This window comes from Brachyhypopomus gauderio, unplaced genomic scaffold, assembly GCF_052324685.1.
Source record: "Brachyhypopomus gauderio isolate BG-103 unplaced genomic scaffold, BGAUD_0.2 sc81, whole genome shotgun sequence".
Lineage (NCBI taxonomy): Eukaryota > Metazoa > Chordata > Actinopteri > Gymnotiformes > Hypopomidae > Brachyhypopomus > Brachyhypopomus gauderio.
In genome coordinates, this window is record NW_027506902.1 from 638,007 (window position 1) to 653,273 (window position 15,267).

At 39.7% G+C, this 15,267-nt stretch overlaps 1 long non-coding RNA gene across 3 annotated transcripts; it reads left to right on the forward strand.

The window, feature by feature from the left end:
• The first annotated feature begins 4,256 nt into the window (after positions 1–4,256).
• Positions 4,257–9,257, forward strand: LOC143493071 (uncharacterized). 3 transcript variants are annotated; one of them, XR_013125335.1, is made up of 6 exons: positions 4,257–4,445; positions 5,917–6,137; positions 6,440–6,515; positions 6,643–7,874; positions 8,543–8,693; positions 8,903–9,257. It is a non-coding gene; the product is annotated as an uncharacterized LOC143493071 (long non-coding RNA). The 3 variants fall into 3 exon arrangements; XR_013125334.1 differs by having other exon boundaries at positions 5,917–6,515; positions 8,504–8,693; XR_013125333.1 differs by having other exon boundaries at positions 5,917–6,515.
• Positions 9,258–15,267: the final 6,010 nt, after the last annotated feature.

The following is a 15,267-nucleotide window of genomic DNA, read 5'->3' on the forward strand; positions in this document are numbered from 1 at the left end:
AAGAGATTCTGATTCTGATTCTGATCTGAATCATTTTTTGCCAATACATTTAGCCACATTTTGATTTTTTGGGGATTTAGTGCCTCATCTGAGATAAAAAAAAAAACACTTCATACTTTCATATCAAAGGTCAAACGTTTGCTCAAAACAACATTGGTTCTCTTCGGCTGCTTAGGCCAGTACGTGTTTGAACCTGCAATCTCCGCTTGCAGCTAGATTTAAATAATTGTTTTTATTAGTCTGGCATGCATAAAAAGTCAAATGGTTTAATATTTCTGATTAAAATCTTTTTAAGATTCCACATATGTTTTCTATAAAAATTGCCAAATTATATATAACAAATTGGGAGAATCTATTCTCTTTTCATTATAACAAGTAAGTTTTGTTCTGTTAAAAGAACCTTAAAACAAACAACTCTTAATATTTGAACAGTTAATTGCAATATAATGCCGTTCAGGCTACAATGTAACTTGTATTGGATAAATAAATATAGGCAGTGATGTCAAAACCTTCAGGTTATTCCACAGCTATTTCCTTGTAGGAAATGTCTCAAAACAGTCTCATCTATGAGTGAGTCTTGAAACAGACTGGAGAATAATTCAATGGGTACCTCACCCTGTGATTTCACCTCAAAATTCCCCATGAACATAGATGGGACCCCTTGGTAATCAATATCCTTGCATCTCCAGATTCTATTCCTACCTCTGACATTCTGTTTTCTTTGATAATTATTTAAACCTCCCTCATTTCCTTTGTCCCCTTCCTCGATTTGTTCTTTTTTGCTTTTTTTCCCTTTGTCTCACATCTGGCTCATATTCTCCTTCGCTGATGTCACTGTCACTGTAAGTGGACTCTGACACACTGCCTACTGGAATATCCTCAATAACTTTATAGTGTGATGTTGATGATCTACACTTCCCTGGTTGAAAAACAACACAAACATGTGTACTATACTGCACTGTCATTGAAATTTGAACCTTAATGGTGAGAAAGAACAGTCAAAGCAGTTGGGTATGGTATCAGACAAGAGTATGCAGAAGCGCCCCCTAGTGGGCCCGCCGGCGGGCCCAGCTCCTTTACGGCGATATAAAACATATTAAACATTAATGAATCTCCGAACAAAAGCGCTTAAATCAAAATTTCCTATCCCATCTACATGCCTACCGAGTTTCAGCCGTCTACGTGCAGCCGATCGCGAGATATCCGGCTTTGAAGTTGACCACAAAAGTGCACCCCGCGAGGGGGTCTCCCGACATATCCGTTTACAAAACATATTTATGTTGTGAAATGTCTTAATGTTTTGTCACCTAAAAATCGTTTACTAATAAGGCTTTAATTTAAGACCTTAACAGCGTAGATCCGTTGTGGTTAAGTACCTTAAAAAGCTTGCTCACCTCACTGCAAAATTTTCCAAAATCCGCTTCCTGAATGAGACACTCCGACAAATCTGCCCCCTAAGCGTCACAGAAGCATTCTTAACGCTGATTTGACCCCTCATTACAAAGCTGCAGCGGTTCTGCTTTGATTTGAGTGGTTTTTATTGGTCTAAAGTGGGGTAGTGACTTTGAATGACAGGTTTTACAACCTCTCCCACGGCGAGGTGCGAAGGGGAGGGGGGGAGGGTGAACCAATAAGCCCACAGAGACAAGCTGGCGCCTCAGAAGTGATTGAAAGCTGTTCTAACCAATAGTGTACATCCTTCCGAAGCTAACCAGCCCTCATATGACATGATTGGTCAAGTATATTTTTAAATTGAGCCCTCGGAAACTGGCGCTTCATTTCCAATTTCGGCCGCTAGCATAGCAACATAAGCTAACCCTTTGCTAACCTAAGCTAAGCTCCCCAGAACACACTGTTCGGCGAAACTGAAGCAGCCATGGATTATTTTGTTCGTTTTTATGCGGATTGTGGATACTTTTGAACATAAACGGATTACTTTGTGTGGAATATATGAGCAATTTTCGGAATTTTCGCCAACCCGGAAGTGAGACGGTACACCGGCTACGACGCGATTCTACGTACTGTGAGTAACAATGGATAATTTTTCATAAGCGATATTGTACAAAATATATATTCTAATACTAAACATTAACTAAGCGTTAGATTATAAACAGTTTTAGAGCGTTTGAGTGCTGCAGCACTCTGTATCGTGTCGGATGCTACCGGAGTTGGCTACGGTAACCTAGCTTATGCTGTCGGACTATATTGGACATAAATATGATATCATAACGTTCATATTTGGACATGAAATTTAGTCATTGGAATTTTCTGGTCTTGCTGTAATATGTGCAGCATTGTTGTTTGTCGTAGCTCCTCGGTTTCGTGTAAGGAATTTGTTGGCATGTTAGCTTAGTTGGCTAATGGTGTGTGTCGGGTGTGGCATATTTAGACATGGGTGTGGTGCACTTGACATACCTTGGATAAAGCTGAATAACTTTTCAATGCTTGCATGGATTTGCTCCATTTTTTCTGTGTTGTTAGAAAAGACCCTAGCGAAATTTATTGTAATTTCTGATACCACATTTGAATAACTATGTGAATATACATTCCAGTCATGTTCAAGTTCAAGTCAGCATTTGTGACATTCCTGGCATATTAGCATCTGCAATAGAGGCTCTAAAATAAACCAAATTATGTGAATATGATATTGAAGTGTATTAATATGTTCCCCCAACTGCCTACTTCAGTTTGAGCCATGAATGATAATTTTCCTATATGTACAACTTGAGATATCTAGTTTTAATGTGAACTATGTCAAAAATGTTAAAAATGGCCACCAGGCGTGCGAATCTGCAGTATAAGGTTAAAGACAATAGACAGAAAAATAGAAAGATGGATCGATCCAGAGATCTCCGTTACACACACTCAAGAGCATCTGCAAGAGAAAGCTGCCCCCCTCTAACAGACCATAGTTTTTATACTATTTTGCTACATGATTACATCATATTCCATGTCATGAGTGAAGCAGGCTAGGTCTCATTGGTGGCCAATGTGAGGTGAGGTGATGGGGTGAGGTATCACAACCATCACTTCATCCCTGCCAGGGTCATTTGGCCAAGGTCTCCTTGTTCCTCCGGTCCGTCAGATGCACCATTCTGATGCAGCTCATCCTCATCTACAGACTAGAGATCTTCAGGGCTGTCTGTCTTCATCTCACAAAGAGTGGCTTCACACACAATTTACTACTTTATTACTAGAGAGAGTGCCTACAAGCATGTAAGGCATACAATGATCAATGTGTACTAGGCCTAAAATATGTTCAATATATACCTTAATAACGTGATTTCCATTCTACTCACTAAGTGTAATCAATACATGTGTATATTGATGAATATTACAGAAGGACAATATGATTTTTTCACCTACAGTACACACACACACACACATACACACACACACAAATGTTCTTAGATTTTGCTTCTTTTTAGGCAATAAAAATGGCAAATTTTATATTGGTTTCTATTTACAGCAACAACACATTTTGTACAAATTTTCTATTATTATTTATACAAACGACCTCTATGACATGGTACATCGTTCAACGTATTGCCATTATTGCATAATGTCCACATATGTGGACACTTGATTTATGAGGTAAAAATCCTTAGATGTTAAAATTCCAATCTGTGCAAATGATGACAAATTCCGGATGACAAATGATGACAAATTCGGATGACAAATTCCAATCTGTGCAAAATCACCAATTGGCAAAAGCTGTTATAATAATCATATTGAGATAACTGGTATAATAAACTAATTATAAAGTACTGCCTGGGACTTAACTATGAGCACAAGAGAAGACAAATGTTTTTTTCTCTTTTTTAATTTAATCTATTTAAATTCATGTGGTTAAACAACTTTATGATATGATGCCTGGGTCGCGGCTTCAGCCACTTGCATCACAGATACTTCCACACCAACAAGACTATGGGACCAGAACAGCAGCAGTTTTTCTGCCTGAGAACCAGTGATTCTGTGCTGGAAAAGTGTGGCAGCTCAGTATTTTGGCAGCAGCAATGAAGAAACTGCTTAGCGTTAGGTCTTTATAAAAAGCAAAAACATTCCCATATACAGTTTAGATCTGCGTCCGTTTTATGAGATGTCCTAATTTGAATGTATAACAGTATTTCCCTTATCTGTAAAATGCAATGGATAAATTTTATGCAAGCCAGGATAGTGAGGCTAGCGCATGGAATGCCTATGACGTCATGAGCATTGTGACGTCATACATGGTAGACTATATAAATCGCCCTTCATTCTGAAAATACGCCAGTGTAGGCGAATTCTCCTAACAGCTGACAGCAAGCAGATATTATCAACTGTAATTAAGAGCATAATTTATTCATTCCTAATTGTTATAACTGAGCTAATAGGACAATCTATTCAGTGTTATAGGCATAGAGGAAAGAATCCAGTTAAAATCTTATCCAACTGACGCTTCATCGGTAAGTGCGAATTCAGCTATTTGCTTTGCTAAATGTTTACTTAGAATGTTTGTAATAGCAGAGGTTGGCCGTTTGTTTAAGTGGCAACCTAGCACAGAGTCAAATGGCTAGATTGTGTTAAATAGCTTGCTTTATCGATAGTGATTTATAGTGTGTTATTTAAGCAATAGAACACGAGAGGGAGTGATTTGGTCGTAGGCACGAGCCGAAGTCTTATGTGTATATGCCATTGCTTGGCAACGCGTCCGCCGAGTGATACAGGTTTAGTGTGATACAGGTTTAGTGTGAGAATGGTGCTGTTCCAGAGACCGGTCTCTGTGCTGTTCTCACAAATACCAGCACGGTTAGAACACTTCTCACCCAATCAGATTGTGAGGTCGGAACTAACTGTTGTATAATAGGTAATATATTCAGCGAGCAACTTCTTAAACGTCGAAATGCTTAAATCATTTGTTTATGTAAAGAGATTAATGTATTGCCGTGTAGTGTTTATAATGAAGCGATTACGTATGTGCGACATGGACACTGCGTGGGAGAGCGTGCAGAAACGCTAAATATTTGTGATTGGGCTGAGGCGCGAACCTGGAGACAGGCATATTGCTTGTGGAGTAGGGTGCCACAATGCATTCATTTATTGTTTGCGTAGTTTGCGTTTAGATGCTGCAAAGAAAAGTTGTGAAGGTGTTCTCAGAAGTAACTGAAAAAGGAGCTAGTCAAAACTGTGGTCATCATAAAACTTACTTTTCAGCTGGTTTTAGCTGCTCCCAACATTCTTCCCCGCGGTTCTCATAGGATTCCATTGCATGCGTTTTCTGAATTTGTAATGCGTTTACGAAATGTAGCATACATGTTGTTGAAGCGTTTGAGTAAAGTGATTTATGAACTTGTACAGCGTTCATTTATTTCTATCGCGATTATAAAATATATCACATGTCATTTTGATCAAACGATTCAACTATGTGCAGCGCGTTTTCCCCCATTTGCAGTGCGCTGTGTCTTCCCGGCTATCGTCTTCGCTGGAAGGACCATCATGTAGCCACATGCTAAAACTAGAGCACATTTCTTGATCACAAGATTTCTTTTCGTTTTAGGTTAATTGCATAAAAAAAGGACCGATTTAAATGTGAATATCTTTGGACTGGCTTGATAAAATTGGACAATTAAGGCATTTTTTTGTTATATTGTGCTGCATCTAATAAAACTATTTTAAATGTGATTAAGTAATGTTGAAAAAAATGTCCAAGTCACTACATCATGGATTTTACGTGGTGTGTTTGATTAGTGGCGTAGTGTGTAGGAGGTGCATTTGTCTTTGCTGATGTGTGGTGTGTAGAGGTGTGCTGTGTTTAGAAGTGAGCTTGGAGGGATATGCAATGTACATATGAAATCTTAACTATTTGTTTACTCATATGTTGAGCTAATTAATGCAAATCTATTACTGTAACACTATTGTGTATTTTTATTTCTTTAGTTAATATGTTAATTATAAATAAGAACAACAACATGGATTCTGGACTACTTGAGGACCCAGATATTTGGTGTGCGGAAATTGATGACATTAGCTGGATGATGGATCGCAATGTCACTACTTCATCTACTAGTGCACCACCTGAACCCTCCGTCAGGGCAGAGAGTGATGCACAGAATTTTGAAACAATCTCACTCAGTAGTGAAGACGACCCATCCTGCTCAGTAAGTGACACCTGCAACTTGGATCCATCACTGAAGATCAGCTGGTTCGATTTGATTCTCAAGTCCCCAATTGTCAAATTTGGCTGGAAGGTGTTAAAGGTCCATTTTTCTAATACATTTCTTGAAATTAATGTTCTGCTAGTCATGTTTTTCTGCTAGTCATCTCACATGTGGAGATGAACATTTTGGTAGTGAATTAACACTATACAATTCATAGCAATATATTTAAGTGTGTTCCCTAGATTCTTTCATACAGCATTTTGGAGGTCTCCTTTTGATTTTTGAATTTCTCTTAATGTTAGTTTCCATTGAAGCAAAATAAAGAAAGCCCAGAGAAGACAACAGGAGGTGACCTGCAAACTACTTTTCCTGAATCCTGTAAGTCTGTTGAAATGGTGTGTTGTAAGGGGGGGTGGAGTGGAAGTGTACCATATTTTGAATATTTAATAATTAATCTTTAAATTAATTAATCTTAGTCTTAATAATTTTGTCTGATATTTTCCAGCTTCATGTAAAAACGCATCTCCTGTTAAGAAGCTTCCAAAGATGCTGTCGAGCATCTTTGCGGCCATCCCGAAGGCTTTTTGCTCCTGCTTGAAAGTCCAGCCAGAGGAGTGAAGTGGGCAGTCGTGGCCTGGCGGTTAGGGAACTGGTCTTGTGACCGGAGGGTTGTGGGTTCGATTCCCAGACCTAAGGCCATGACTGAGGTGCCCCTGAGCAAGGCCCTTAACCCTCAATTGCTCACTTGTATAAAAAATTAGATAAAAATGTAAGTCGCTCTGGATAAAGGCGTCTGCCAAATGCCATAAAATGTAAATGTGAAGTCCAGGGACCATCAAGTAGACTTCACCAGCAGTCAAGCTTCACAGAGCATCCCCACTAAAGCAACACACACATCTATACTGATGCTGCCATTGAGTGCTCATTTGGGACATGGCAGCACAGCTCATGTTCGGCAGAGAGCACACCCGTGGATCTGCGCACACCCATGGAGCTGCGCACACACCCGTGGAGCTGGCCTTTGGGGCCCCACATGGGGCAGGCAGTGGAGACCAGCAGTCGCACCGGTATGTGCAGCTGGCTCAAGAACACCAGGGGGATGCTTGTGGTCGGCAGAAGACTGCCTAAGGCTCCCAGTGCCAAGGTGATCCTCCTGCCCCAGGGGTACTGGTCTGGCTCTACAACCCACGACGGGGGCGCTGCCCCAAGCTCCAGTCCCACTGGGAGGGCTCCTGTGAAATCCTGAGCCGCCTGGGGGAAGTGGTGTATCGAGTGCGGTCAGGAAGGTGCATTTTGGTGGTGCACCGGGACCGGACCGTCTCACTCCATTATCGGCCCTGTCAGCGAGACATTAATGGCTCTAATTCCCCTAAGGACATCCCGCACGCTGGCCCAGACACAGACCCAGCACTGCCGAGAGCTCAAGAGAGACCACATCGGTTCAGGAGGACCCCTGCTCACTTGAGAGACTTTGTCCGGGCTCTGTGGGTCACCGGGGCAGTTGACCCTTGAGGGAGGGGCAATGTATCGCCTGCCAATAGGTGAACTCTGGGCCGGGTCTGTGAGGCCAGAGCCATATAGAGAGAGAGTCGCGACAACTCCGTTCACTCCGATGGACCAGTTTTTTTACAGCAATGGCGGATCGTGGAGCCTGTCAATAGTTCCCGGAAGTTAGCAGCAAATACGAGCAGCGCAGTCAAACTGGAGCAGTGGACCATCTGTGATATACTTTTACAGGTTAGTACGCTTTACATCAGAAGGACATCAGAATCAAATTAACATGTGCATTAAAATGTGCATTAAAGCATTTTAGTGAATTATCTACCTCTTAATAAGCAGATTTAGGGAACTAAATCTATGCTAAGACAACGCGAATACGGTTAGACAGCCTATTATTTGTAAATTCCTCTCTTAATGCCATTTCACCTAAACGCGATGTTTTTGCGGGGTAGCTAAATATTGTTTAAATATAACATTTGAGTGTGATTGTAGAGAGTGTTGGGTCGTGGGGGTGAAATGAGTCCCAGTCTTGTTAGAATAAAGCCGATCAGATTTTAAAAGCTCAGGACGGCTCCAAAAGATGTTGATATTGATGTTGATGATATCCATTTTGGAGTACCAGCTAACGTTTTATTTCCTTTTATTTTATTTATTTATCCTTTTATTTATTTTATTTTGCTTTTTATTTTGTTTTATTTATTTTTATTTTATTTTATTAAAGTACTTCCTCAATTTTTGAAACTACTAGATATAAAAGACATATACTATTTAGTGTGATTAAGTTTTAAATATTCTATCACTTAAAGAAATAATATAATTATTAGGAGTTCATACTTATTATACCTGTGTCACCTCTAACACTATAGCTGTGATAAGCAGCTATGGGCCCTGCCCTGTCTTTACAGGTCCAGTGGTGCATCGTAGTGCAGGGGACTTCCTCTTTCTGAGTGCGGGGCGATGCACAAAAATGGTGGGAACAGCATCTGCTCTCAGCCTAGTCTTGCCCTGTTTGGTTTTGATGAACTGGTCTGCCTCAAAATGTGCCTGCAGAGTGATGTGAGTTTACTCCTCACACATGACAACTCAGTTTTGTCTACCCATATACACATCCCATAGTGGGTGAATACACAGTATTAGAGAACACTTACTGGATACGTATACACGTACAAAAAACAACCAAGGATGTGCAACAAGTTCAAATTCATATCACATCAATACTCATAATAATCATTTTCTCCTGTCTTTTTCTCCTCTCTCTCTTTAAGCCAAAGAACCATAGGGGATTCAATGGAGCCTGCAACTAGATGGCACCCTCACCCTGCACCGGAGTCTGTCTGGAGTCTTTGATTTTTTTTGTTCACTATTCTGTATTTTAATAAATCAGGCATTAAGCTTTCCAATAGTGTGTTTATTGTGAAAAGTGCAAATGCAGTGTTTGATGATTACCTCACATATATATTTGCTGTTGTAATCTTTAGTGAGGGTAAGATTGCTCCTGCTTAGTTGAGACAACCATTTATTTCTCCTCTCAGTTACAGTGGGGAAACCATACATTTTTGCTCCTTTCTCTGATCGATTGGAGCATCCCCATGCAGCACAGCAAACCATGGTAGACACTACACAAACAACACGGAGGAAAGGACACAGAAAAACTTCTTGACATGATATTCATATTTGAGATTATTAGAGATTTATTTAATGAATGAATTGCTGTAAATAAGTGTGTATTAAAAAGACAAGATATATATAATTTATCAATGTATTTTAATATGTCATATACTGTCTGGATGTAAATGTAATGTGTTTTAATGTACCCTTTTAAAGCATACTTCTGCGCAATGAAGTCAAAGAAACATTTCCTTCTGTCAGAAAATGTACATTAGTCATTTAGATTACTTAGGTCCCCAATACCATGGGGTTACAGAAATCACCATGATATAAAGATATGTTAATGTTAAAAAAATTAATCTAATCTGAATTTCTAACCCCTTCCTGTCCCTCTAAATATATAAATGAACGTAATATATAACAATTATAAAACAATCAAAGCATTGAACAGCAATGTGCTCCAACATTGGCCTAAAGTTGGTCGCTATATACCAACGCATTAACAACTATGGACATCTGGGTGGTGGGTTGGTGTTGTGTGGCATTTGTGTGTTTTTTGTAATTGATGTGTGTTGCTGGACAAGTGAATTTCCCCTTGGGGATTAATAAAGTATCATCTAATCTAATCTAAACTAATCTCGAACTAGAGACCCTGATGATCCAGTTCTATACAGCGATCATCGAGTCCATCCTCACCTCATCCATAACCACCTGGTTTGGTTCCTCTACATCACAAGAAAGAGCCAGACTCCAGCGCATCATCAGACCAGCAGAGAAGATCATTGGATGTAACCTGCCAACGCTGCAGGAGATCCACACCAGCAGGGTGAGGAAACGCGCTCACAAAATTACAACAGACCCCTCACATCCTGCACATCACCTCTTCCAGACTCTCCTCTCTGGTAGAAGACTAAGGACCATCAGAACCAGCACAAAACGACATGCTAACAGCTTCTTTCCCAGAGCTGTAGCTCTCCTCAACCACAGTGGACTCATCTGAGTCTTTAAACCAAATGGACTTAATTGCACTGAACAGGACATGTCTCTCACTTGCACTATGCTATTTTGCACAGCTGTACAATGTTAACATCATCCGCAACATCTACAACATTATTAAACATAAACCTACCTCAAGAACATCTGGATACATATATATTCGTACTCACATATTCATACTCACATGTGTACAGTACAGATTTTATATTTTACATTTTATATTGTCTTATGTCTTTTTTCTAGTACTAACTATATTCCAGAGTCTATTTATTGTTTATTGTACCTTTAGAGTTATGTTTGTCAACAGTGTGCACGTGTTACATGTCATACATGTGTTGCTCTCACTGTCACGGTACGGCGGCCCCCTACTGGTCACCCCCGTCTACAGCAGCAGCTTGTCCTGTGGGTGTGGTGTTGTGTTCGTACAAGACATATATAGACGAACAAACGACCCTCAGGTGAGACGGATCGCGGGCTCCGCCCACCTGAGGGTCGTTTGTTCGTCTATATATGTCTTGTCTTTGTACCAGTTGACCGCTGGTTATTATATCCTTAATTCGGATCAGTTCACGGGTTTGGGTTTGCGCACTTCACATATTAAACCATCCTATTTCCCTGAGACTTGGCGTGATCGCTTCCATTTATTTTCGCTCACCCCACCCCTCACAAAGACAAATTCCTAGTATGTTTAACATACCTGGCAAAATAAAGAGATTCTGATTCTGATTCTGATCTGAATCATTTTTTGCCAATACATTTAGCCACATTTTGATTTTTTGGGGATTTAGTGCCTCATCTGAGATAAAAAAAAAAACACTTCATACTTTCATATCAAAGGTCAAACGTTTGCTCAAAACAACATTGGTTCTCTTCGGCTGCTTAGGCCAGTACGTGTTTGAACCTGCAATCTCCGCTTGCAGCTAGATTTAAATAATTGTTTTTATTAGTCTGGCATGCATAAAAAGTCAAATGGTTTAATATTTCTGATTAAAATCTTTTTAAGATTCCACATATGTTTTCTATAAAAATTGCCAAATTATATATAACAAATTGGGAGAATCTATTCTCTTTTCATTATAACAAGTAAGTTTTGTTCTGTTAAAAGAACCTTAAAACAAACAACTCTTAATATTTGAACAGTTAATTGCAATATAATGCCGTTCAGGCTACAATGTAACTTGTATTGGATAAATAAATATAGGCAGTGATGTCAAAACCTTCAGGTTATTCCACAGCTATTTCCTTGTAGGAAATGTCTCAAAACAGTCTCATCTATGAGTGAGTCTTGAAACAGACTGGAGAATAATTCAATGGGTACCTCACCCTGTGATTTCACCTCAAAATTCCCCATGAACATAGATGGGACCCCTTGGTAATCAATATCCTTGCATCTCCAGATTCTATTCCTACCTCTGACATTCTGTTTTCTTTGATAATTATTTAAACCTCCCTCATTTCCTTTGTCCCCTTCCTCGATTTGTTCTTTTTTGCTTTTTTTCCCTTTGTCTCACATCTGGCTCATATTCTCCTTCGCTGATGTCACTGTCACTGTAACTGTGCGTTCACACCGAAAGCGATAAAATCGCTCTCCGTCGCCAAATCGCCAGCATCTCGTCGCGTGGGGGCGTGTCCAACATCACGCCGGCATGCAGCACGTGACAGATATGCAAATCACGTTTTTAAAGCAGGACGCAGTATTTATTTTAATCTATTGATTACAGGACACACGATTATAAATGAGTGCGTGTATAAAACATAGTGTGTGTATAAAACACATATAGTATATAAACCTAAAATGTTTATGTATTTTTTTTTTACTTTTTACCCCAGACCCGAAGATCAAACAGGAATTTTAAAAATCATAACCAATAATAGGGTATACGCTAATTTATTGCAGATGTTTTTTAACAAATGAACAGTATTCCCTCCAAAAATAAACATTTTGTACTGTAAATAAACAGGGACACATCGTAAAGTGCGGGACATCCAGAGACAGCCACTATTAATCTCTCCTCCATTTTGCAATCGGAACAAATAATCAGTAGGAACCAAAGTCAGAGGTGCGGTTTCGGAGGAGGGTGCAAACATACTTTCTGATTGGTAGTCGCCGCCGCGCGTCACTGCTCATTTGCATAAAGTTGAGCCAAGCTCAACTTGTTCGCGTCGCTCGAATCGCTCACTTCGCGTCGCGCCGCGTCGCGCCGCGTCGCGTCGCTCACTCTCATTGAAAATGAATGACTTCCGGTCGCCGTGTCGCTCTCGTCGCTTTCGGTGTGAACGCACAGTAAGTGGACTCTGACACACTGCTTACTGGAATATCCTCAATAACTTTATAGTGTGATGTTGATGATCTACACTTCCCTGGTTGAAAAACAACACATAAACATGTGTACTATAATGCACTGTCATTGAAATTTGAACCTTAATGGTGAGAAAGAATAGTCAAAAGCAGTTGGGTATGGTATCAGACAAGAGTACAAAGTTTATTAAAGACAATAGACAGAAAAATAGAAAGATGGATCGATCCAGAGATCTCCGTTACACACACTCAAGAGCATCTGCAAGAGAAAGCTGCCCCCCTCTAACAGACCATAGTTTTTATACTATTTTGCTACATGATTACATCATATTGCATGTCATGAGTGAAGCAGGCTAGGTCTCATTGGTGGCCAATGTGAGGTGAGGTGATGGGGTGAGGTATCACAACCATCACTTCATCCCTGCCAGGGTCATTTGGCCAAGGTCTCCTTGTTCCTCCGGTCCGTCAGATGCACCATTCTGATGCAGCTCATCCTCATCTACAGACTAGAGATCTTCAGGGCTGTCTGTCTTCATCTCACAAAGAGTGGCTTCACACACAATTTACTACTTTATTACTAGAGAGAGTGCCTACAAGCATGTAAGGCATACAATGATCAATGTGTAGGCCTAAAATATGTTCAATATATACCTTAATAACGTGATTTCCATTCTACTCACTAAGTGTAATCAATACATGTGTATATTGATGAATATTACAGAAAGACAATATATGAATTTTTCACCTACAGTACACACACACACACACACACACACACAAATGTTCTTAGATTTTGCTTCTTTTTAGGCAATAAAAATGGCAAATTTTATATTGGTTTCTATTTACAGCAACAACACATTTTGTACAAATTTTCTATTATTATTTATACAAACGACATCTACGACATGGTACATCATTCAACGTATTGCCATTATTGCATAATGTCCACATATGTGGACACTTGATTTATGAGGTAAAAATCCTTAGATGTTAAAATTCCAATCTGTGCAAATGATGACAAATTCCGGATGACAAATGATGACAAATTCGGATGACAAATTCCAATCTGTGCAAAATCACCAATTGGCAAAAGCTGGTATAATAATCATATTGAGATAACTGGTATAATAAACTAATTATAAAGTACTGCCTGGGACTTAACTATGAGCACAAGAGAAGACAAATGTTTTTTCTCTTTTTTAATTTAATCTATTTAAATTCATGTGGTTAAACAACTTTATGATATGATGCCTGGGTCGCGGCTTCAGCCACTTGCATCACAGATACTTCCACACCAACAAGACTATGGGACCAGAACAGCAGCAGTTTTTCTGCCTGAGAACCAGTGATTCTGTGCTGGAAAAGTGTGGCAGTTCAGTATTTTGGCAGCAGCAATGAAGAGACTGCTTAGCGTTAGGTCTTTATAAAAAGCAAAAACATTCCCATATACAGTTTAGATCTGCGTCCGTTTTATGAGATGTCCTAATTTGAATGTATAACAGTGTTTCCCTTAAGGGAAATATCTGTAAAATGCAATGGATAAATTTTATGCAAGCCAGGATAGTGAGGCTAGCGCATGGAATGCCTATGACGTCATGAGCATTGTGACGTCATACATGGTAGACTATATAAATCGCCCGTCATTCTGAAAATACGCCAGTGTAGGCGAATTCTCCTAACAGCTGACAGCAAGCAGATATTATCAACTGTAATTAAGAGCATAATTTATTCATTCCTAATTGTTATAACTGAGCTAATAGGACAATCTATTCAGTGTTATAGGCATAGAGGAAAGAATCCAGTTAAAATCTTATCCAACTGACGCTTCATCGGTAAGTGCGAATTCAGCTATTTGCTTTGCTAAATGTTTACTTAGAATGTTTGTAATAGCAGAGGTTGGCCGTTTGTTTAAGTGGCAACCTAGCACAGAGTCAAATGGCTAGATTGTGTTATATAGCTTGCTTTATCGATAGTGATTTATAGTGTGTTATTTAAGCAATAGAACACGAGAGGGAGTGATTTGGTCGTAGGCACGAGCCGAAGTCTTATGTGTATATGCCATTGCTTGGCAACGCGTCCGCCCAGTGATACAGGTTGTGAGAATGGTGCTGTTCCAGAGACCGGTCTCTGTGCTGTTCTCACAAATACCAGCACGGTTAGAACACTTCTCACCCAATCAGATTGTGAGGTCGGAACTAACTGTTGTATAATAGGTAACAAATATATTCAGCGAGCAACTTCTTAAACGTCGAAATGCTTAAATCATTTGTTTATGTAAAGAGATTAATGCATTGCCGTGTAGTGTTTATAATGAAGCGATTACGTATGTGCGACATGGACACTGCGTGGGAGAGCATGCAGAAACGCTAAATATTTGTGATTGGGCTGAGGCGCGAACCTGGAGACAGGCATATTGCTTGTGGAGTAGGGTGCCACAATGCATTCATTCATTGTTTGCGTAGTTTGCGTTTAGATGTTGCAAAGAAAAGTTGTGAAGGTGTTCTCAGAAGTAACTGAAAAAGGAGCTAGTCAAAACTGTGGTCATCATAAAACTTACTTTTCAGCTGGTTTTAGCTGCTTCCAACATACTTCCCCGCGGTTCTCATAGGATTCCATTGCATGTGTTTTCTGAATTTGTAATGCGTTTATGAAATGTAGCGTACATGTTGTTGAAGCGTTTGAGTAAAGTGATTTATGAACTTGTACAGCGTTCATTTATTTCTATCG